This window comes from Nymphalis io, chromosome 17, assembly GCF_905147045.1.
Source record: "Nymphalis io chromosome 17, ilAglIoxx1.1, whole genome shotgun sequence".
Classification (NCBI taxonomy): domain Eukaryota; kingdom Metazoa; phylum Arthropoda; class Insecta; order Lepidoptera; family Nymphalidae; genus Nymphalis; species Nymphalis io.
The window spans coordinates 8351744-8376646 of NC_065904.1; the positions used below are offsets into that span (position 1 = coordinate 8351744).

The window sequence follows — 24903 nt, forward strand, 5'->3', positions numbered from 1 at the left end:
CTAAATTTTCATGAAGGTAACCATCATAAGGTAATATACATATGTTGGATAAAAATTTGCGAGATATTTGTCCAACATCACGCATTATAGCGTGGTATATGATAAAAAACCTTCTCCTCGAAACGAGGCATTGGCCCAGCAGTAACACATTTACTTTCTAAGAAATAAGTTCGACGGTTCTATAAGAATGGACACGAAGAAATTATCTCTGATAATTTTAAATGAACCGACTTATCATTTCCTATGTATTATAATATGTAATAATTTTTGCGGCCTTCGTTATAATTCTGATGGATTGTTCGAGCATGACATATTCCTCAGTCAGGTCAAGGCATCAATTGTCAATGTGCCTCTAGGCTCGAGTTATGCGGTTCAGTCATCTCAAGTCGGTTTCCGTTATCGATAAGATCGTTAACTCACAACATTGCATTGAATATATTTTGATCATGTAATATTATGATATCAATAATAGTATCAACATGTTTATATGTAATTCAATTGTTAAAAAATTTCGAATACTTAATTTTTTGTCGGTTATTTTTAGTAGAATCCTAATTCAAATTCAGTGGTAACTTAAATATATAAATAATATAAAATTACGATTCAGAAGTACAATTTAAAATATAATTACATTTTTAAAAACACATTTCTGTCATTGTAGTTTATAATACTAATAATAGACGGGCCGGTTGGCGTAGTTGGTAGATACTTGCCTTTCACGCGGAAGGTTGTGGGTTCGATTCCCACCCAGAACAGACATTTGTATGCATGAACATGTCTGTTTGTCCTGAGTCTGGGTGTAATTATCTATATAAGTATGTATTTACAAAAAGAAAAAGTAGTATATGTAGTATATCAGTTGTCTGGTTGTCATAGTACAAGCTCTGCTTATTTTCGGATCAGATCAGACCAGGATATTATTATTATTATTATTATTTTACAAACGAAAAAAATGAATATAAATAACATTATAACAGCTGGTGTTATACTTACAAAACAATTCAGAAACGTAAAATACAATATAATTAAAAAAAAAAAATACTCGTAATTTATAAATTTGAAACTTAGTTCATAGAATCAGAGTAGTAATTTAAATTAATAATAATAATAATAATATCCTGGGACATTTTTCACACACGGCCATCTGATCCCAAATTAAGCTTGTACAAAGCTTGTGCTATGGAAACCAGACAACTGATATACTACATATACTACTTTTCTTTTGTAAATACATACTTATATAGATAATTACACCCAGACTCAGGACAAACAGACATGTTCATGCACACAAATGTCTGTCCTGGGTGGGAATCGAACCCACAACCTTCGGCGTGAAAGGCAAGTGTTCTACCAACCACGCCAACCGGCTCGTCAAATCCATTAATCTTTTAGCAAGCTTCGTGAGTTAGTCAGCCAGTGTCTATTTTGTATTACATTTTAGCTTTTGTTGATATTTGCTCTTAATCCGTTTTGTATAGAATAAATTTTATCTGATTAATATATTGGTCCAGCCTGTACTAATACAAATTGATGGTTATATATTATTAATTTCAAACGGAAAGCCGATTATCATTAGACATATTACTAAGCGCATTAAAACATTAACTTTATGTTTAATAATTGGAATAATAAATGAAGTGAGGAACGTGGATTAGTATTGTTCATGTTTGTGGGTCGAGATAGCTCAGTGGTTAGAACATTTAAATCTTAACTAAAGATTGCGTGTTCAAACCCGGGCACTGATTTTTCATGTTTAGATATTTTTTATTTATATATATTTTGTATCATCAATATTTTTTATAGTAACTCTTTTGCATTACACCTCGTAGATCCATCGATAGAACAAAAGGAATCGTTACTTGAATTTAAAAACGTATTCAATGACTTATGACGTCAATACCCTTTAGGTAATATTGTAGAAATATTGCAGGATGCGCGTCATCCATATGTCAAGAGAGCGTTTTCCACATGACAGAGTTTAACCCGATCGATAATCCTCCACGTCATATTTAGTGGTGGAATATTATTATAGCTTATAATAGGTATGCATAAATTAAATTTAGAAAAGTTAAAAAAGTAACAGCTTAAAAATGTCTCGATGCTTTCTTTTTTGAGTAGCTAGGTTATATATGTTGGAGCTCTTTCCACCACGCTGCTTCATTGCTGGGTATCGAATGAACATGAGCCAGATTTTCATACAACCCATGCAGGTTCTTCGCGATTATGTTTATAATTAAACTACAAACCAGATAGAGAACCTTCTTAATTTTGTCGGTTAAAAAACAATTTAAAAAAAAAGTTGTTTTTTTTTTTCTTTAATAAATTATTTTTGTGCTAAGGAAATTAAAATATACGTATTTCATATATATACTACACTGTCATTGTTTAATGCTAAATATAAAGTATAAAACTACTACTCTAATACATCACAAAGGAAATTAATTTACGTTTGGTTTTTATCGGGAGGATCGTATAAATTTTTCGATTTATAAGTTTTAACAAAACCTTGGGTTCTGATAGCAAACTGCTAAAACTTTCCGTGTGAAATTGAATTTCGAAATCTGATCTGAGGGTGCCGCCGATACATATTGAACCAGACTCAAACTTCAAATAAAATGTAAATTCTATTTTCAAATATTTGAACAATCTTTATAATATACAAAAGGCAACGACCTGACTGACTGATCAGCGCACAGATTAAACTTGATTTAATAATCCTAAAATGCACTATTTTTTTACTTAAAGGAGAGTAAGGGAATTTATATTAAATATCGGTGTAATTAAATTTATCCAATCGACCCATTAAAAGTGTCATTCTTAATTGGTCGATTGGATAAATTTAATTACACCGATATTTAATATAAATTCCCTTACTCTCCTTTAAGTAAAAAAATAGTGCATTTTAGGATTATTAAATCAAGTTTAATCTGTGCGCTGATCAGTCAGTCAGGTCGTTCTAAATTCAAATCCAAATAAATATTGCCGTAAGCGTTTTTGGATTTTTTTTAAATTTTTCTGAAAGTAATAAACACACATACGTTTTTTATTTACGAGTACTCTTAAAAATCGTGTTGTGTACTTTTAATGACGAATGTACGATTTAAAGTGCTTTGTTTTTATCTGTGCTAATGTATCGGCCATTTTAAACGTTTAATGGACCATAGATACGTTCATAAATTACCCACTTTTATTCACTTTATGGTAAGGTTCAGAATGCAATAAAAATAAGTTTATGCCATATCAACCGCACTCCATACATCCCGTTAATGGCAAGGTGGGTTGTTACTCTGATTTATTACGCCATTACGCGGTTTTTCATATCAACAGCGTGGTTTACAATGGTATTATTTGTTTGATTATAATACCAGTTCTAGATATAATAATTGATATTATACGTGCTGAACTCGATGTGCTATATATATGTCAAGTCTTCGTGGTTTTCTAGCAATCAATTCGTATCGGAGATGTGAGAGTATTGGTCAATCAGCTGAGTTAATATTGAATTTAGTGACTATTTTTCGTTCACGGATAATAACTCAAGTTCAACAAATATTGACATCAATCTTCACCCCACGGATAATCTATTTTTATATACATCTCTCTAGCGAAAAAACAGTAACAATAAAGTATAAATAAGTTATTTCTATTGATATTTAAACTCTTTGATATTGTATATATATTATTTATTAAAAACAAATCGCTTTGTTTAAGAGCTTGTAGCGTATTTTCTACTTTACAATTAAGTGACCTATAAATTAGGGCTGTGTATGAGAAAAAAGGTTAGTAGGTCGCCAAGAGTTATAAAATGGTACTTTTGTTGATGTAACTTCAATAGTTAAGTAAAGTTTACCTCAACATTTAAGGCTGATTGAAATGTGGCCTTAAACTTTTATTTTTCGTAATTGCCTCGAGATACATTAAATGTCTAAATCTATCTGCGTCTATGTCTAATTTTATTAGGATTCAGTGGTTTAGTCGTGGTGATGAAACAGAGTATTTCTGTAACATTACAATATTAGTAATTATATCAATTTTATATTCATTTTGAAGGATATATTAACTACATATTTTTTTCTTTGTAAGGCAATCAATATAAAACCTTTTTTAAAGCGTTTGTATTAAACCGTTCATATGCATATGTAAGTTTTAACCCGGCCACAAATGACACTAGTCTGCGTCAGTTGGCCTGTTCAGCCCACCTGCCATCGATCGTTAGCTTAATGCATATTGGGTATTTACCTAGTTTCAATGTATGTAATAGTTACTACAGTGTATTAGTATTGAACTTTTATTTGCCTAGGCAAAGCAAAAAGGATTAAACTCACGTCATTAATGACTGTTTTAATAATAGCATTAATTATCGAGATATTTCTTGATTCTGTTAATATTAATATGAGCAATAATATAAGAAACTGGTCGTTTTATATCGTATATTACAATATATATATTTGAATTTAATTTTACGTTTTTAAAATTTTACAAATACAAGTAAATCATGCTTTATTTTACGCAACATTATTTGATATATAGAGAAATAAACAGAGATAATAATTAAGTACAAAAGACGAGTCGCATCGTTAAGAGAGCGACCTATATTTCAGAAAACGTTTAAAAAAACCGCGTGTATAGAATAGGTGTAAGTGATACGTATTATATTCAATGTCACGATATATGATAACGAATAAGTAAATAAACATATAAATAGATTATTGAGAGAGAAAAATATATAATAAAAATTAAAATTAATATGCTATACATAGTTTTTTTTTTTTTTTTTATAGAATAGGAAGGCGGACGAGCATATGGGCCACCTGATGGGAAGTGGTCACCTAACGCCCTTAGACATTGGCATTGTAAGAAATGTCTACCATCGCTTATATAGCCAATGCGCCACCAACCTTGGGAACTAAGATTTTATGTCCCTTGTGCCTGTAATTACACTGTTTTTGACTTTTTATATAATATAATATAATACCTAGTAGGTATAATTATTTTACACACATATATAAAAAGTGTTCCAACTGAAACAACGGTAATAGTAAAATTAATAACAAAATAATTAAAGATTGTGAATGGATAGACAACAAAAGATCATTATAATTCCCTGTCACAAAAAGTGGAACACGTAATTGTTATTTTTTTTAAACAAAGCTAAGCTCTGAACAGTTCTCGCACACATTGTTTTGGATGCATCGACCCAAAGGAGAAGCAACAGCATACTTCGGATATAAGATTAATTGGACGACCCCGTTGAGACATTAATTACACTCTCGATATTAGTTACAATATTGTATACCGCGAGTATAAAGACCGGTAGACAGCGGCCAAAGTAATTTAGCTTGTGTTTATAGAAGAAACGATTTGAATACAGATAAGCAAACAGACGACTTAAAATGTATTTATTAGTAGGAGAATCTCAAATCCCAATTAATTAAATATTTCCCGTTTGTATCTAACTACGGCAAATCAAAGATGCGGGATTTTATTTTAGCTGTTCGTATGTTCATCTGTTTTACATTTGAATTTATGTTATTTGTGTACACATATACACAAAAGTACATAAAAAAACCTACCAATAGTAAACTGTATATCATACATCAGTTCATTAGTCGTAAAGAGACCGATTGGGAGTTATTAATTCCAAAGTGAAAATAAAAAAGGTTAGCTTATAGTACATTTTACAATAACCAAAAACACATTTCTTTTAATGAAAGTATGTATATTATACAGTATATTTTATTTTAGGCCTTCTTATCCATAATAAGCTCAATATTTTTTTATTATTTTGCTTAGAACATGCGATAGCAGTTAATCAGGATAGATTATTTCCGTTGTTTTGGAAAAGGAAAAAATCTTTTTCTACAATAAAAAGTTTTGCTCAACTCCTACAAGCAGTTAATTCAGCAGTAATTTATGTCAAGCACTTTTTTAAGAGAAGTGGCTCTTTGTACAATTTTAACCCATTGAGAAAAGTAGAGCGTTTTGTAAAGCCACTGATTTCTATAAATAGTTAAATCTTTTTAAAATTTAATATATTTTAAGAAATTATATGGTTTTTTTAACAGAAATGTATTTAATTTTGTACTTGATTGTTCAAATAAGTCAACACACACACACAGTTCCTTTTAATATAGCAATTATTTTAAGCGTTAAAATCATTCGATTTCATTGTAATCACGATTGTAGTAATGTGACTTCTTTCATTGTGTTTTTGACATATTCGATCACAAAATACTGTGGTGACTAATGGTGTTCTGTAATTTATCTAAAGTGTTTGATTCCTTCAGATATAATCATATTTTTATTGATATTTTTATAATCTGATTTAATGAAGAAAACACAAACAATCGAGAGACCATTCAGTCTCTTAGATAATGTTTGCGGTTCTTGATCGCCAAAGGATGAATTGACTAAATTGATCAGTCGCCCTTTTCTACTGAATTGCTTCGTTGATAATAATAATGTTTGGAAAACTATCTTAAATTAATTATTTCGAAAAAAATAATATTAACTATAAAGAGCAAGAAATACAGAAACAAAACGAAAAAGTGCAAAAAAAAGTAAAAACATAAGCGAGGATATTTATCAGACAATCCAATAATTATTACGATAAACTTGGGCTTCGGAAAATTTTCGCAGACTCAGTTATCTTTGATAACTTTATCTTCCGGTCGATTAGGCGTGAATCTTAAAATAATTTCCGGAGCTGGCAAATTTATAAGGCTTTTAGAAAAAAGTTTTTGATGATTTTCTATTATGACCTTGTGTACACTCAGTAGCACAATTTATATCTTATCGGGTTAGTTGACACTATCTCCTTTAGTATTTTAATGCGTCAAAATGTTTATCTTAATATACTATATAAAACAAAACGTCAGTGCGTGATACTCAATAAAAAGCAGTGTTTAATATATTATGACAATTGATTTTTAATTTTAATTTTTATATGATGTTATAAAATCTCCTTGTTCTTTAAATACTGCTTTTTTGAATTTAATGATATATTTATAAAAAATAATATTTACTAGTTACTATTATTATATTTACATATACTATATTACATGCAAATAATATAAATCTTAAAAAACTTTTTCCTTTAAGTAACATTAAATACATAAATGTTAAGACATATGCTTTTTTTTTTTTTATAGAATAGGAAGGCGGACGAGCATATGGGCCACCTGATGGTAAGTGGTCACCAACGCTCTTAGACATTGGCATTGTAAGAAATGTCAACCATCGCTTACATATCCAATGCGCCACCAACCTTGGGAACTAAGATTTTATGTCCCGTGTGCCTGTAATTACACTGGCTCACTCACCCTTCAAACCAGAACACAACAATATCAAGTATTGCTGTTTTGCGGTAGAATATCTGATGAGTGGGTGGTACCTACCCAGACGAGCTTGCACAAAGCCCTACCACCAGTATATATATCTATAATAAATAATACATATTGCGCGTTACGTGATTTTGTAGTTTATGATATTTTATTCGTTAAGTACCTTACCCGATTTTTGTTTGCAAGCGAAAATGTAAGAGAAAAGTACTGTCAGCGTGTGAAATTCGTTCTACCTGACTAGCTTTGAATTTTTTTTTCGATTTTTTTTCTATTAATTTGCGGCGTTCGAAAGTACTTCCATTATGCCAGACTCCCAGGTGTGGTGTGCCGGAAAATTTGGCCAGCTACCAATAGATACTGGTTTTCATTTTGCATCTCAACTTTGAAAAAGAATATAAAATTATTTAGAAATAACAATTTTTAATATTTATATTTACTTAAAGACACAATAAATTTTCTGGTAATATGTTTTAAACTGGCTTCAAAATGAAGCGGGTCTCAGTTCGACTATAGTTTATGTATTTTTGAAAACACCATTTTTGTTTCCAACTTGGACCCATATCAATTACAAACATATTTTAAATTTAAAAAGAAGTAGATATAAGTATAATTTCTGTACAAAGAAATACGATTAACCTCCTTAGAAATTATTTTTTCTAAAAGTCAACTTATTTTATTAAATTCCTATCAAAATTTATCGTTGTAACCAACCTGATCAAGTTTCATACTTACTGGATGTTTACCGTTGTTCTGTATATTTAACGTGCTTTTGTTCGAACGTGACTTGCGGCGTTCGTAATTAATCACTCTATTAAATCATTTGCCTATAAAAGGGTCTCGTCACACTGACAGTTTATCTAGGGAAGCTAATGATAATGGATGACGTTAATGATATTTTTGCTCTTTTTTGCACGGTAATTTGATATTAGAACAGACAGTATAGAGAGAGTGTACTAAAGCTTCTTAAAGGGAAAATTAGCAATTTTTTATTTATTTCAGTAGCTTGCGATAATAACAAAAGTTTATATACTTGCCTTGTCGTGTCAATAAAAAAATACTTGCTGGGAGGGCTTTGTGTAAGCCCGTCTGGGTAGGTAACCTTTCATCATATTTTCTGCCGTCAAAGAGCAATACTTAGTATTGTTTTTTTTTTAAGAATAGGTAGGCGGACTGGCATATTGCCCATCTTATCTGATTGGTAAGTGGTCACCAACATCCATAGACATTGGCGTTGTAAGAAATGTTAACAATCGCTTACATCGCCAATGCGCCACCAACCTTGGGAACTAAGATGTTATGTCTCTTGTGCCTGTAATGTTACTTGCTCATTCGCCCTTCAAACCGGAACACAACAATACTAAGTACTGTTGTTTTGCGGTAGAATATCTGATGAGTGGGTATTCTGGTTGAGTGGTTAAACTTTGTACCAATGTACATGGGCTGACTACTTACCATGAGGTGACCTATTTGTCCATCTGCCTACATGTTTTATAAAAATAAAGATTCAATGTGTGTTATTGTTCGTAACTTCATTTCACGTTCATTGACCAATTAAATTGAAAATGACCCTGAAATTGCAAGCAGTTTGCAAACACTACAAAACTATTACCAAATATTGTAGTGTAAACGCACCTTAACAGGCTACTAAGTATTATTACAGTTGAGTGACGTTAATCTTCAGCCAGTTAAAGTTTCAGCAAATCGCTTGACATTTACGTAATAGTAACATGCCCGATTTTAGGAAACATTTGTTAAACGGCTAAATGTAAAGAGGACGGTGTTTATTTAATTGCTTTTAACATTAGCAACATGACATGTTAATTCGGAAGTCATTAAGCAAAAGAATGAATGGTTTTATTATTAACATAGTCACCAACATTTTGTTAAAATAAAAATATAATGGAGATGTCAACAATTATATTTATACTAAAAGGCGATATAGGTTTAAAGAATATTTATTCCCATAAAACCTAACGTCACTTACACGAGAACAATGATAAACTTAAAATCAGTTATTACATTCGTCGTTCGTTGTTACATTAGTCGACATTTTAATAAATCATACTCATTTAACACATTGTGACTACTTGCTTAGAAGCGAATCGTCTTTTGTAAGATACGCGGCTAGTTGTATTTTAAATGTGTTAAGCGAGCTTACATTTCTTATGCTTGAGGGTATTTTGTTAAAAAGTTGCACTCCTTCAAATGTAATCATTTTTTGTTATAGTTCGTTCTTATATTTGGACTCGACTTTATCAATGAGACTCGCTCGACGAAATGGTATAAATGTAACTTACTACTAGTAGTAACATTATAAATGCAAATGTGAGTTTGTTTATTTGTTTGTTATACTTTCACGTCTTAAGTACTCAACCGATCGACATTAAATTTTGCATGCAGCTGTTCCCACCTCAAAAGCTGACGTGACCGTTGACGAAAACTTGTGACTCATTATCCTGAACAAAATCTAATTTTAAGCTTTTTAAAAGTATATAGTAAATAAGTTACAAGTTGATAGTATTGTTGTTAAAAATTCCATTTAAATTCTGAATATTGACAGTTCTAGCAAAATATTTGGAAAAAACGAAAAAGTTGGAATGGTGATTGGAATAGATTTGGTCAAGCCAAATCGATCGCATCACGAAACTAGTTTACGAATTCGATGCGGTTTTGATGGCGAATAAATGATTACACAAGATAGTTTTAGTTTCTATACAAGACTATTGTTTTAGTTTCATAGTTTTAAGATATATTAATCAGGTAAATTGATTAAAGTAATATTATCTATGTTGATATATCCCGTGATAGATACTAGATGTGGCTAATATATACGAACTCGTACAACAACCTGAATTTCAAGTGCTTAATTTGTTTTTATAAGCAGCGTTTCCTCCCATCCTTAGACCTTCTTTCACTCATAAAAAAGCGAGCAGGCCTAACCCGAGCGAAGGAAAAACTTCCTTGCTGTTATTCATCTATGTAAGCGTTCATGCATAAAGATATTATAATCATGATAACGGCAAATTCAAGGGTCTTATTAGAGTTTTACATAATGTATACTTATATTAAATAGATATGGAATAAATACAAATAATTGTATGTTAAATATTTTTAAATAATATAGTGTTTATAGTTATAGCATTTTGCAAGGATTATTGTTTTACTAAGTATATTGCCGGTTCATCGCAATGGAAGCTAAATTCAAAACTAGTTACAACTGGTTTTCCATTTAACACGACGATTCAAGAGTACTTTTTTGAGCCTACTTCAATAAAGTATATTTTCAATATACGGCTAAATTACAATAAAGCGTATTTCGCTCAAACATCAATACTTTGAGTGAGTTGAGTGAATTACACGCACAAGGGATATTATAATTCTATTATTTCCATAAAGGACATATAGCAATTGGTAAGATTTAGATCTTAAAGATTGCAGTGTGTGGTGATATTTGGATGCCTGTATTTTAACATGGAATAAATTGTTGTGGTCAATGGAGACAACTAGTTCATGTCATAAGAATTGCCGTTGATTGCATCATTGGACTAGTGGCAAGCACGTACAGCCGTTGGTCCTGCGCCTGAAGTCTTTCCGGTCGTGTCAGATTGCCGTCTCATCGGATTATGAGAGCACTATAATATGTCCTGCCCGGTTGACTAATCCCTTGCGATTGGCCGCCGTGGCCGTAATTAGTCAGGAGGATATCAGGCCTACTCTTTGTTGCACAAATAATCTTACATTGCAGTTAAAGTGGTTCATGAGAGATTCGTCTACAAAAAGTCGAGAAATCAATATTCTCGTAATATTGGATTGACACACTTACAATACACTATTTTACAAACTTTTATTCAATTTCAGTTGTCAGTGTGAGTCAGTTTTTGACTTGAGCTATTGAATTTTAAACTAGTTTTAATCAAATGATTTAAAATTTTGCACACACTTTTCGAGCGAGCGAATTTATTTGCTTAAATGACAGTGTGATATAGTTAAATTATTGGCAATTTGGCTGTCTGCATTCATCACTTTGACACACATAACAATATTGTTTCAAGTAAAAAAAATGTTTGCATGTTTTACGTATAATATTTATCTAATTGTTATTTCTTTAACAGGCAAAGTTAGTTTTATTCATATTTTGTTTCATATGAGTAAGTTTCAGGCTATCGATTTTTTTTTAAATAAAACTGTGTATAGAAAACATGTTTTGTGCTTCAATTTCTAGTTAAATAATAAATATAAAATAAAAATATTCTATGCATATGTTAGTATATAGCCTAGTAATTCTTGAATAGTATAAAAATAAACTGGATTGCTTTATACACTGAGTGGACGTGAGGAAAATAGTGGAGCGTTGGATCAGTTTTATACACATATCCGTTGCCAACCTGTAGCACGAACGATGAAATATACAGTATATACTAACTTGTATATAATAAAGTATTCATGCCTTTTTCTTTATATATTACTGTACCTATCAAATTTATATTGCAGAGAGTATTAGTATGTTTTATTTGTCGTAAGACTGTCCAATGTAATTAATATAAATTATGTTTTAAAATTGACACTCATTGTATCTTTATATGATGTATAAATATTTTTGATAAACATTATTATGTTAATGTTATTAAAGAGAAAGCCTTCGTTTCGCGCGGTATTATAGTGAACGATGATTAATTGTACTTTGTGTAGAATATCTTAAATATGGGTAAACAATTCTTAATAGAGAGAACGGACAGAAAAAGATTATTATATTAGTGTATACTGTATAACATAATAGGCCTTATAAATATGTATGAATTTAGATTAAAAACTACTGGTATTGACATATGAAAAAGTAACCAATTTAACAAGAAATGTATGTATTTTTGTTAACTTTGAGGTAAACATTTGCGGTTCCCTTGAATAATAAATAAATTAACTATTAGGTCTTAGTTAACGGAACCCAAAAGCCGAAATGCTTAAATGCTGAATGTTAAGGTTTTCTGGAAATCGTAAAAAATTGTCATTCTACGGTTTTAGTAACAGCCCTCGTCGCTGAAAACCCTCTACAAATAAGAGCAAGCCAAGTTTGCGTTTCGACAAGTATGCTGTTTATAATTTTATAAATTTAAGGTTATTTCATTCCAACCAAAAGTGCTTAGATTATAATAAAGCACTTCATTATTTTTGTAGCATATTTTTCTTTATTTTTTGTAAAATATTTTTAATGTAAATATTAAAAAAATATACTAAAATTAATCAAGAGGTTTAAAAACAAGTGGCTGAAAATAGGTAAGGATTACTTTTTTTTGTCTACAAATGTATTTGATATAAACAATCTTTATATTATAGATAACGCTTTGTTTAAAAGTTCAATGTTCGTAGCAGGTAGATAATATGATTTTATTATAATGAGCGTATGTTTATCTGATAGAATTTTGGTCACAGCTAATTTTATAGGCTAATCAACAGTTCTGAGGTATGTCTTAGTACATAAATGTGCGCAAACATTTTATTTTTTCACTTATTGTTTGCCAGAGCAGCATTCCGTCACGATAGTGGATAAATCAGGTGAAAAACTAACGGCTTTATATAATATCCGAGACACGGGAGTTAAGTCCGGTATGCTGTTAAGAATTTCTTGACAATAAATACCCGATAACTTTACTGGCAGATAAAACTCACTATGGTTAACTATTTATTCCATTCAATGGTTCTGAATCACTCACGATATTCACAAATGCACGCATTGTAAAGCAAATATAATCAATTTAAAAGATAAAATTGGAATTGTTTCTCCCATATTATTCCAATGTAATATGCCAATGATAATCGTTGTGATTGGCCAAACTTTTATTGCTAATTGCCGGCTGATTCTGACAGGAATTTAGCTTTAATTTATTAAAATTGCAATCAGTATTTCACAAAGCGGCAAATTGCCAGTAACGTACAAAGGGCAGAATTTATTTCAAACCTTAATCCGCGCGGCTCAAGCCATTCCTTTCAATTTTTGTTAATTGTTCTAACTCCTCGCTTTAGTTAACATTAACTTCAAAGTAATGCCAGGGGATTTTAAACTTTAATTTGATCATTGTCCAGTGAGAACAAGATCCGAACTTATATATCATAACCTCCAACGTATATACTCGTAACTTGTAATTTTTTTACGTTTTAAGCATATAAACGGAATTTAAGAATATTTACACCACCTCGATGATGAATTGAATTATTCTTCCGACGGATCTAAGATACTTCCCACTTTCTAGTAATAACTTTGTATGTGTCGAAGCTTCTTTACAACTTTGCTCTAGTGGGTTTCATATTAGTTTCCGACGTTGGAATCACAAGGTGAAAAATAAAGAAAAAATATGGACTTAATAAATGTTTCGAAATAGCGTTTCGTCATTTTGTTCCAAAAAATTGTTTTTAAGTTACGAAGTTAACTTAACTTTTGAAATAGGGTTATATAATACTAATGTTTCGTTGTAACCGGCATGTTTATTTGTTTTTTTTTTATTGATTCAATTTTAACTAGAATAAATTTAGCCACACTGTGTACGAGCGTCGTTTTCCAATTTTATTTTAGAAAATATATCATTTACTAATTTAAGTATTATTTATACATTTCTATGATAGTAAACATATGCATCTTGGTTGTGTTTGGTTTCGGATGAAGCTACAAAATTGTATGCAATTACGCGGTTTTATCGTCATTCGTAATAGTTTTACAGAAAGCATGGTTCTATCCTTTAACATAGCAAAGTACATTAACATAACAAATTTATCACAAGTCACTAACCTGTCATATATATAAAACCATATTTATAATAATAAAAGAAAGTATGTGTCTTAAGAATAATGTACTGCTAATATATTTTTTATTTTAAATAAATCGACGGGCTGGTTGGCGTGGTTAGTAGATACTTGCCTTTCACGCCGAAGGTTGTGGGTTCGATTCCCACCCAGGACTGACATTTGTGTGCATGAACATGTGTTCCGGTTTGAAGGGTGAGTGAGCCAGTGTAATTAAAGGCACAAGGGACATAACATCTTAGGTCTCAACGTTGGTCGCGCATTGGTGATGTAAGCGTTGGTTAACATTCCTTACAATGCCAATGTAATGTAATGCCTATGGGCGTTTGTGAACACTTACCATCAGGTGGCCCATATACTCGTCCACCTTCCTATTCTATAAAAAAAAAACATTTCTGTTTGTCCTGAGTCTGGGTGTAATCATCTATATAAGTATGTTTTTACAAGTAGTTTATGTAGTATGTCAATTGTCTGGTTTCCATAGTACAAGCTCTGCTTAGTTTGGGATCAGATGGCCGTGTGTGAATAATTTCCTAGAATATTTATTTATTTATTATTTATTTATTTACAAAATTAAGATTTCCTAGACATCAGTATAACACTATACGGTCTAATAATCATTCCCACGTATTTATCTGATTTATAGGTATACGTGACTACATTCATTCTTGGAAAGTGATTTCACGATCACTTCATTACAATATAAACTTAGTTCCAGAGTATTTCAGTTGAAATTTGAAAACAACGATAGAACAGTGTCATGTTTACGCTGTATAACCCTGAAATTAGGAACGGCTAAACTAATCAAAAGAACATTATTAATTCGTAGTCGGATTTTTAATGTACGGTGAGCTAACTTTTAGTTTAATTATAGTTCGGTAAGGTACATGTCCAAGACTATAAAAATTATCTATAAAATTCATTAATTTATAAACATGAGAAGTTCGTGCAGAGCAGAACTGGCTTTAATGTACAATATTTAATTTATAGCATTATAAATATTATATTACATTTATTTATTGTATTATTTTATTATATTTATAACGCTGAGCTCAGATTTAAGTTGATGGTAGAGCTTTGTATAAGCCGGTCAGTTCTCGATGTAAGGAATGGTTAATATTAATTCTTACAGTACCAATGTCAATGAGCCGCGGTGAACTCTTGCCATCAGTTGGCGCATTTGCCGGTCCACTTACTACTTACACTTATTATTATATTCTAAAGACATGTTTTTGTATACACCGCTACAATCTCTATACCCTCTCATGATTTGAACTCAGCATTTCACATTTATAAAAGAAAGGCGAATGGGGAAATAGCATAATAAAGGTAAGTTGCAATAACGTCCCACAAATATTGGCATATAAACGTTTATTACGTCATTAATATCACCAATCAAGAGCAAAAGATAGATGCAAATAGCAAGAGATAGATGCTAAGCAGTTTTGGTAATGAAAGGACAGCATCCACTCGGAATGTAATAAATACGGTTACCAGTATACGGGCTGGTATGAAGCCTATAAAGAGGTATGTAAGGCAATAGAATCAGTTCGTCGATGCAGCCTAATCCGGCACGATCGCGTGAGTGCATGTCAAATACAGATTACGATAAACGGTATCGGAATTTCCTAACCATCTAACGATTTTCCTACAGCTCAGCGAGAAAATTCTATATCTGAATTTAAATAAATCAATCGCATAATTTTTAGTATATCACAATTGCTTTGCGCAATACGCGTTGGATTCTTGAATTGATTTAAATCGTTTACAAAGTTTCATTTAAAGCAATTTATATCTTATCTTACAAGAATAAATACTTAAATTGTCCTCATTTCTCATGTGTATAGCTAAGTTGTGAACTTTCTTTCCCGCGTCTGTGTTTCCTAAGAATTACAATCAAGGCAAGTGTGAATACAAAATCATATATATGCTGACTCTACTCGTATGTTTAACACTTTCTAGAACAGTAGACGCCTATAGACGTCGTAACAATTAGTTAGCTATTGTGTCTTGTGTATTGTCCCTGAGAGTGTTACGCTCATACTCTACTTACATATGTACATATACCAATTTATAGTTAAATCAACGCAAACATCATGTTTGTCTGAAGTATATCTGTGTCATTATGGTTCTTTTTGAAAAAAAAAACCCGTACACCAAATATTTCTGTCAAACATATAACTAAGCAAAAAAGTGATGTAAATAATGAAATTGTTAGATAATCGACGCCTAACCGGCAGTGTTTATATTATACATACAAATTTCATCTTTTTTTTTTACGTTTCCTAAAGTGTTTATCACTGGGTATATATTAATAGTTCAAATTAGTTTTAAATAAAATTTAAATTTAAAATTTCTATGTATAAATAATATTTTATTTTGATTTATCTAGAAAATGAAGACTTCAATTATTATGTCCTTATACACTGATAATAATAATATATATATTATTATATATATTATTATTATCATACATAAAAACCTGATTACTATGACACTGTAAATATAATATAATAATTTAAATCTTGTTTTTGTACGATCGCTCTTTGAAACTTTGTATTATTATCGTAGTACTTTCATTTTTATAGTAGCTAGTATCAAACCTCGTATACTCGCTTACACAATAATTAAATTGTTTATTTATTAATTAAGTACATATGGAAAGATGCTATGGGAACATTAATTGTCCTATTTTCAATATAAAAATGTTATTCTTTATTTCTATTTATATATTTAATTTTAATTTAAATTTTGATTGCCAGCATTAATAAATATAGACAGGAGTTACAATGTCATCACACAAGATTATAATGCACGAGTCGAATAGTTTTTTTTTCCAAAAAAATATTATTGTCTATGCCAGAATTAGGAATTATAAAATAACAGCTTACAACTTTCAGCTATAATATATTAATGTTCTGGCTTTTTGGTCTAATAAAAATTTCACAATACAAGCAAGGTACATATTTTTGTAATTTCATTTTGAATGAGAAAAAATATAAATATGAATATTTGTTCAGTGAAATATTTCAGCTTGACAGCGCTGATGCGGATATTTTCGAGCAAAGCGCGCTTTAGAAGCGATAGCGTGATAACTTATGAATATAAAAAAAATCCACGGAATTACGTGTTAGAATATTTTTCACTCTACACTCTTAAAACTTCCTGAGAAGTAGGTCCATTTTGTTAGTAGTGTCAATGTATTTACGAAAATACATAACAATATTAATGAAATAGCCTGGCTAAAACACTAGTTTTTGAAGGACAAAAAATGAACAAAATCTGAGGAATTATAAAGAATAAAATTCTATACAAATGCTTAACTTTCATTTAATATTTCTATCCGAGGTATTTACTTAAACATGTTATTAAATTAATTTAATCAAAGAACAATAAAAGTTTGTCTAGGTTTTGTGCCGTTAAATCTATTTAATAAGTTACTTAGTTATTACATATGTACCATTTTTAGCTGCTGTGGTCAGATGATATTAACGACAAGAGTCAGACAACAAACAATAATATTTTCTCAAAATAAAAATTCTATTTGTAAGAAATTATTTATGTTACAAGCAAGTTAACATTCATAATTATTCTTTGAAGTTATTGTATCACAATTTAAGTTTTATACTATTAAAAGCATAAATTTAGGGGCAACGACACTAATTGGGTTCATATGCTGATAATGAAGTCTCCCATCTGTGCGTCGCCTCGTTATTGAATTACTTTACAGGAAATTAATATTGAACGTGAACATAAATTTAAATTTTTAACGAAAGATTTTTTTAAATATTTCTATATACCAAATAGGATCTACTCAAAAATATAAAAGAGTAAATGCATTCAATCAATGAAACAAATAACAGCAGAAGCCGTCTTCATTGTTGACAAGATTTAAGTTCAATTTTTTTTATAGACCTAAAATTGAAATTGTGGTGCTGTTGAAATAAGAATCATGCAATAATAACGTAAATCAATATAGCACAACACACCAGGTTCACGGAAGATACGTCTGTGGAACTTTCATGGGATGGGGTGAAACTGTCGATGTTTATTTATAGCACGATCATTGATTATAATGTATAGTAAAAGAAACATATAGTACTAGTAAAACGATTACAGAAATTATGTGAAATTCTTTGAAGAATTTGTTATGAAAATTCCAAAAAATTTAAAAGAAAACAGAAATCTTGAAGCATTGAGGTCAGAGGTGGTGTCTCTGTGAGGCACGTAGGCCCTTGACATCTCGCCCTCACCGCGAGGGCTCTTCTTATGAGAATCAACACTCGCCTCGGCCTACTGCTAAATACTCAGATTCGCTTTGTGGCTATTCACGGTGGAAAGAATTCGTTAGCTTCGAGTGGGTTTGGCTGTGGCAGATCGAGTGGAAAAGCTTTTAAAGTCCTCGAATTTAGTGATAGTAAAACAATAGCTATAAGGGGGCTCGTTGGTTGAACGCTTTAGCTGGGTTTAGGCACACTTCCAAACTCTAGACACTTGTCTGCACCGCTTATAATGTGAAGCACTTGACTGCCTACTCACCCTTAGTAGTTATTTTCTTTTATGATTTAAAAGCAAACGTATTTAATTATGATCTTTTTTTATAACCTTTATTATAATTTTAACAAATGTAATTAAAATCTGTCACAGGACTACAAGAATTCAAGAAATTCAGTTATGTAATTTTTGGTTGCCCCGTTCTTGTTAACATTTACAATTGTCACGTCTTGACATTTCAACTGACACAATAGTCAAACAATAACTACGTTATATCATTCAGTCATTGGACAAGCGAATGACTAAGAATCTGTACAGTTATAATCAAGCAGCCAAAATTCTTCATAAGGAGTTTGTTCCTAAGATAAGAAGCTCCTTTATTACAAGTATTACACGTTTATGACATCACACATCACGGTTCTAGTAAATAAGTGTAACATCGTGATGTCGTCGTGAATTGGTCGTACATATTCTTGGTAGATCACATTTTTGTTTGAATGAATTTTCTTTAATTATATAGTAATTAGGGGCACAGTTTGCAAAATGCATCTGATTTTTTTATCTTCGTGACAAGATATAATATTTTCTAAATAATATTATGAAAACATTTATAATAAATATTATTAAACCAAATAGAAAAAAACGGTAATATAGCGGTTGCTATAGAAGAATTAATACAAATGTTCATTTATATAATACTTCTTTACTAATCTTACATGTGTACCAGCGGTAAACTTTTGGCATACCCGTCTCTTATTCTACCGCCAACTATGAGCACCATAATTAGTGTACTCCGGTACAAGTGACATTACATCTAGAGTGCACGTACCATTTGATATGCTATTTGCTATATTGGCCCAGTGGTAAATGACGTGACTCTTAACCGATGATCGCGGACACAAATCCAGGCAGCAATCACTGAATTTTTAATTTACTTAATTTGTTTATCTCGTGTTCGGCTGTGAAGGCAAACATGGTAAGGAAACAAGCCTATGTGTAATGACTAATTACTGAAATTCTGCCACATGAGCATCCACCATCCGGTATCGATATGGCGTGGTGGAATAAGCTCAAAAATTCAAAGATAGAGAAGGCCTTAGTCCAATAATGGGACATTCAAAGGCATATATAGAAATCAAATCAGTGACGTTAACATTACTTTTTATACAAACTTTGATATCTTTATATATCTTTCTTGATCTCAGGCCTTATAAAAAAGTCAGATAAGCAAAGCATTTTTATCAAACAGAAGACGATGAACGAGCAATGCGCGCTGAATATTGAACAAATGATGCTATAAAAGACTTCGCATTGAATAATGTTCTCGAATGAAACGAGTTCAGTATCACCCTTTCTTTTAATTCCGCACCCAGTCGCCTGAGGCCACAGATATAATGAAACCACTATTCAAGTAAAACGCGGCCGTAAAAACATTGAAGCTATAGTAAACTTGTAGGAAATACCATTGTGGGTTCTGCAGATTTGTGTTTAAAATAAATTATTATCTTTGTGCCCGAAACTTTGTAAACGCTCCCAGATGTTGTAAGTTATTATGTTTAATGTATCTCACCTGAAACCATTTTGAATTACGGTTAAAGGACCGTACAACCTTGACAAGTTTGAATGTTCCAAAATTACTTTATGAAATTGTGTGGGTATGGTCTTCTCTTTAATGAAATAAGGACCGTTGATAAATGTTTTATTCCACTTCCATATTCATACAAGTATATTCATACAAATTGTAGAGGGAAGATTGATTATGTGGGTCAGTGTGTTCTTTTTTAAGAAGTAAAAAATACATTAAAGAAATATAAAGGTAAAGATTAAAACATATATGACAATGATGTGCATATGTGCTTATCGGTGTGAGATATTTTTGTGGGCCTTCGTATTATCTGCAAAAACATTTGAGCCATCAATTGTGTCTTTTATTGGTATATAACCTATAATAGATAAATTTTCCTATGCGACATGAAAAATGTTGAAAAGTTTATATAAAAAACATGGTATAACTACACTAAAGTGTAGGAAAACAAAAAAACAATCAAAGAAATCATCCAAAAATTCTTAATTGAGTATATACCTTATACTTATACTTGGTATGTGCATGCATATAACTTCTAAGGATTAAGATACTGATCTAAAGTATGGCCCATTTAATATCCTGGCTCAGTTGGCGACTATGTAAGTGCTTATAATATCAAGCACACCTCCAGACCGCTTTAATCATTCACTTTAGATAAACACTTGTGCCAAAAATTTACCTACCGAGCGTAATTCTGTCTACGCAAGCTTCAAATTTTGAGGTCAGCTGAAATTTTAATTACCACTTCAAAAGTGAGAGTAAACAGTTTCTTTGCCGTTTTATTTATTTTATTGTTGTGGAGAATAGTTTCAATTTGCTAATGTTGTGTTGACCTCTATTTAATAATACCGCATTTGATAAATTCCTAAATTATAAAAAATAGGAAAATTATATTAACTACGAAACAAATAATATGTAATAATAGTTTTTTTAATAAAAACTGTGAATTTATCACAAAGTCAAAATGTACATCACCTACATTCGAACTTCTCGAAGCAAAGTGGTTTGATTTTCAACAGCTTAATCTGTGAAGAGTGTGTACAGACGCTACACAACTCAATACGTTCTTCACCCTTCTGCTAAATAAATGCTGTAAAATGCTACACCAATATTTTATCAACATCCAAAATAATTTACACGAACTTTGCATCCTCCTTTCTCCCTCTTCTTTCCTCATGCGCAGAGCCTATTTGTGAAATATTCTTTCGGCTTTTGTGTATCTTTTTTATTATAATCCGAATATCTATAAGGTAAAACCGAATAGATATCTTATAAGCCAACACGCTCGATCTTTTACTATATCGGCACACCTGGTGCAATAGTGGTCCAGCGCAAGCCGTTCATTAAAAAAGAATTAACATATATCTTTTACTTAAATGGAAAAAAACAAATTAAAATACTTTTAGAATATAACTTATACTTATTCGGGATATTTATCACTTTCATTGTAAAACTTCACAGTTGCGGACATGAAAAACTTTTAAGAATAATGTTCAACGAACTATGTGAGAACAGAGTCTGTATTATAAACTTTTTATTGCATTTACTAAAGAATATTCTTGGTTTATATGTCCATCGATTTGAAAAATGTTGATGTTTAAAGTAGTAAAGTATTTGAAGTATTTTTTTATTACATTTTATGGTTATAATAGGAATTTAACTATATTATATATAACCATAAATAAATAATTTTCTATTGAAAAGTATTTTTTTAAAACTTCTATTGAGAAGGTGGTCGAGCGAATTGACCGCCTCAAAGCGTTCACATATATTTATATAAAATCAATGCTCCGTTAATATACATGGTATTTGCCTGTAATTACACTGGCTCACGCAGTCCTTAAGCTGATGAGCGCTAGTGTAAATAGGTCTTCTACCAACCGTAACAAGCATGCTTTTAAAACACATATACAAACAGAGATACTATAGCATGTATGGTTTTTTTTTTAAATATTATTAGATAGGCAGACTGGTTGTAGGAGAGGATGTTGTAGGAGGATGGGCTACCATATGGCAAGTGGTTACAACCGCCTATAAATATTGGCTCTGTAAGAAATATTAAACATCCCTGATGTAGTCAATGCGCCACTAACTGTTTTAGCTCCTACTAAGATGTTATGTCCCTTGTGACGAATATCCAGTAACAGAATGAGCCAATGTGAAGAAAAACACTGGCTCAATCTGTTACCGGATCTGAGCATACAACGTATCAATTCTTATATATTGATGCTCAGTGGTTACTGAATTCAACTGATGTTTGCGCATTGTCGCAAATTCAATCATCAGTCATCATAAATATTTGCGTAAGCCGTAGCCGTAAGCCGGGTGTTTGTCATTGTCTAGATATTTATGTTTGTTTCGTACGTTTCGGATTCCGATACAATGTATACTAAAATAGTTTATACAGAGTCAGTGCATGCAGTAATACAAGTTATATGTTCATTTACATATATTCACATTTTAGTTCCCATATATTCATGATGGCCAAGAGCCTAGAACAAATAAAGCACTACGGAATTTTCGTGTCATAAATTTGTGTTAATAATTTATCTCGTACTACGCAGTAAAGGTAAACATCATGATGAACTGGCATATGTCAGATGAAATTTTGTCACATGCGTATCTACAAAACGCGTTGGAGCAGAGCAATGGAGTAGACTCCAAACCTTCCGGGAGTGTTCATTACTAACGCTTTAACTTTTTAAATAAAAATTACATAAATATGAATCAAATAATGGACACAACAATAATCACTTTTTTTTGTATAAAGATGGTTTTCTCATAACTTCGAATATTTCCAGGACTATCTCATGATTCCTTTTAGGATCGTTATGGCTATTGCGTGACTGGAATTTTTGGCATCCATAAGAAGTCTTTTAAATAAACTTCGTGCAAATATTTTCCTTCTAAGTCATATTTTACATTAATTTTGCTATTTTGTTGCATTGTTTTATTTATATAATGTTTGTAAAACAGGATGATAATGTAATAATGTTAATGTTATAAATTGTGAACTGGCTACTCACTACTATTAAAAGAAGGTACAAAGAAAAATTTATATTTTTTTAATTTGATTTTGTATAGGTAAATCCAGTTCATAGTTAAAAATGAAATATTGTATGTAAACAACATTATATTTTCAAGGGTTGTACCCGATCAAAAACAAAAAAGCTTAAAAATTTATCGATAGAATAAATAACATGAAATGTCCTCTCATTTCATGGACATTTAAGTAAGAAATATTAAACGGTGTTCAGAATTTGAATAAACGTAAAAATGAGTTGGGTAAGAAGAGCATACAATCATTATCTAAATTACCTACAAAAAAAATTAAAAAGGTCCAAATTTAACATTTAAAACTCGCCATATTTTAGAGTTAAATATAAATTAATTAATCACTTGCCGATGATGAATGGTAGATCTCGAGAGTTACCGCATTGTTGCTACATATATTAGGGGATTCGTTAAAATGAGGAAAATTTCCATACGAAGAGATCTAATATTCATTCCTTTATCAAGCTAACATTCGAACGTGTTAGAGCATAGGTCGCTTAATATTACGCCGAGAATCTCTCGGGATCTTCTCACGGTATTGCGATTTCATATACCAATATTCATGAATACTTCGTACATTCTCCGGGTACGATGTACAATGAGTATCAAATTAAACAGAAATATTTGTGACGCTCTAAAACGTACATATATTATTTTAACGATTATATTTACTTTTTCCGGCCGTTTAAATAAAGTGTTGTGTAAAAAGTCCTTGTATAAATGTAAAACTTTCATAAAAATTTCAGAGTATTGAAAAAAAAATTATATAAAAAATATTTATTTACGTACGTTGTTGGCTAAATAAAATTTGATCTTTAATGATTTTTTTTATTTTAAGTTGAAATGTATACTTTTTAAACGACATTGAATAATATGTAGCAATCCGTTACAGGTTTGAAATGAATTCTATAAAGTCTTCCTAAAACCCGTTGGTTTTTCTAAAACAGCTAAAAAATATATATTTGCCTTGGCACGGAAAACCTTCAACGGTTTAAGAAAAGAAAAAAGAAGTATCATCATCTCGGTAAGGTTTTATTATAATTGTGTATTTTTAAGTGCCTTTGAAGTATTATGAACATTATTTGAGCAGATCAAAAGGTTTTATGTTAATTTTCTTTTAAATTCGCAAACACAAAATGTTACACTTTTGTTTGTACCTTTCACAAAGGCTCTCAACAGATATAAATCTAGTCCTCTAAGGTTCTTACATCCTGAAAACTGAACGGACTTGAGTATCAAAAGCTTTGATCTTGAAAACGTGCCCTTTGTCTCAGAAATCGTAACTTGATATTAAAACAGATATCTATATCATACAATTAATATATAATACACTTAATATATCATGGACTTTTTTTACAATATTTTCAATTCTTATTTATTAAAACAGGATTTCGTTTTTTTTTCATTTGTACTTAACAAATTATAAAATAATAAATAAATCAATCAATATTTCAACAGCATAAAAGAAAAATTAAAATATCACTGAATTTGATAATGTCCTCCTGATCGATTCCGGCCACGGCTGCCAATTTCAAGAGAGACTAGTCTACTAACTGCGCAGGACATAAGTGTGTGCATAAACACAAGTGGACTCTCTACTCCAACAGTCATAATCCGATGGAACGGTAAATGACG

General features: G+C 31.0%; 2 protein-coding genes across 2 annotated transcripts in view; one reads left to right on the top strand and one right to left on the bottom strand.

Moving 5' to 3' along the window:
- Positions 1 to 24903, top strand: part of LOC126774808 (sodium channel protein 60E-like) — a 181036-nt gene that overhangs the window by 25897 nt on the left and 130236 nt on the right. The window lies entirely within an intron of this gene.
- Positions 6780 to 24903, bottom strand: part of LOC126774818 (zinc finger protein 608-like) — a 361874-nt gene continuing 343750 nt past the window's right edge. Inside the window, exon 12 of the transcript XR_007669838.1 lies at positions 6780 to 6791. The gene's annotated coding sequence lies outside the window, so the exon portion shown is untranslated. The remainder of the gene's footprint in view (positions 6792 to 24903) is intronic.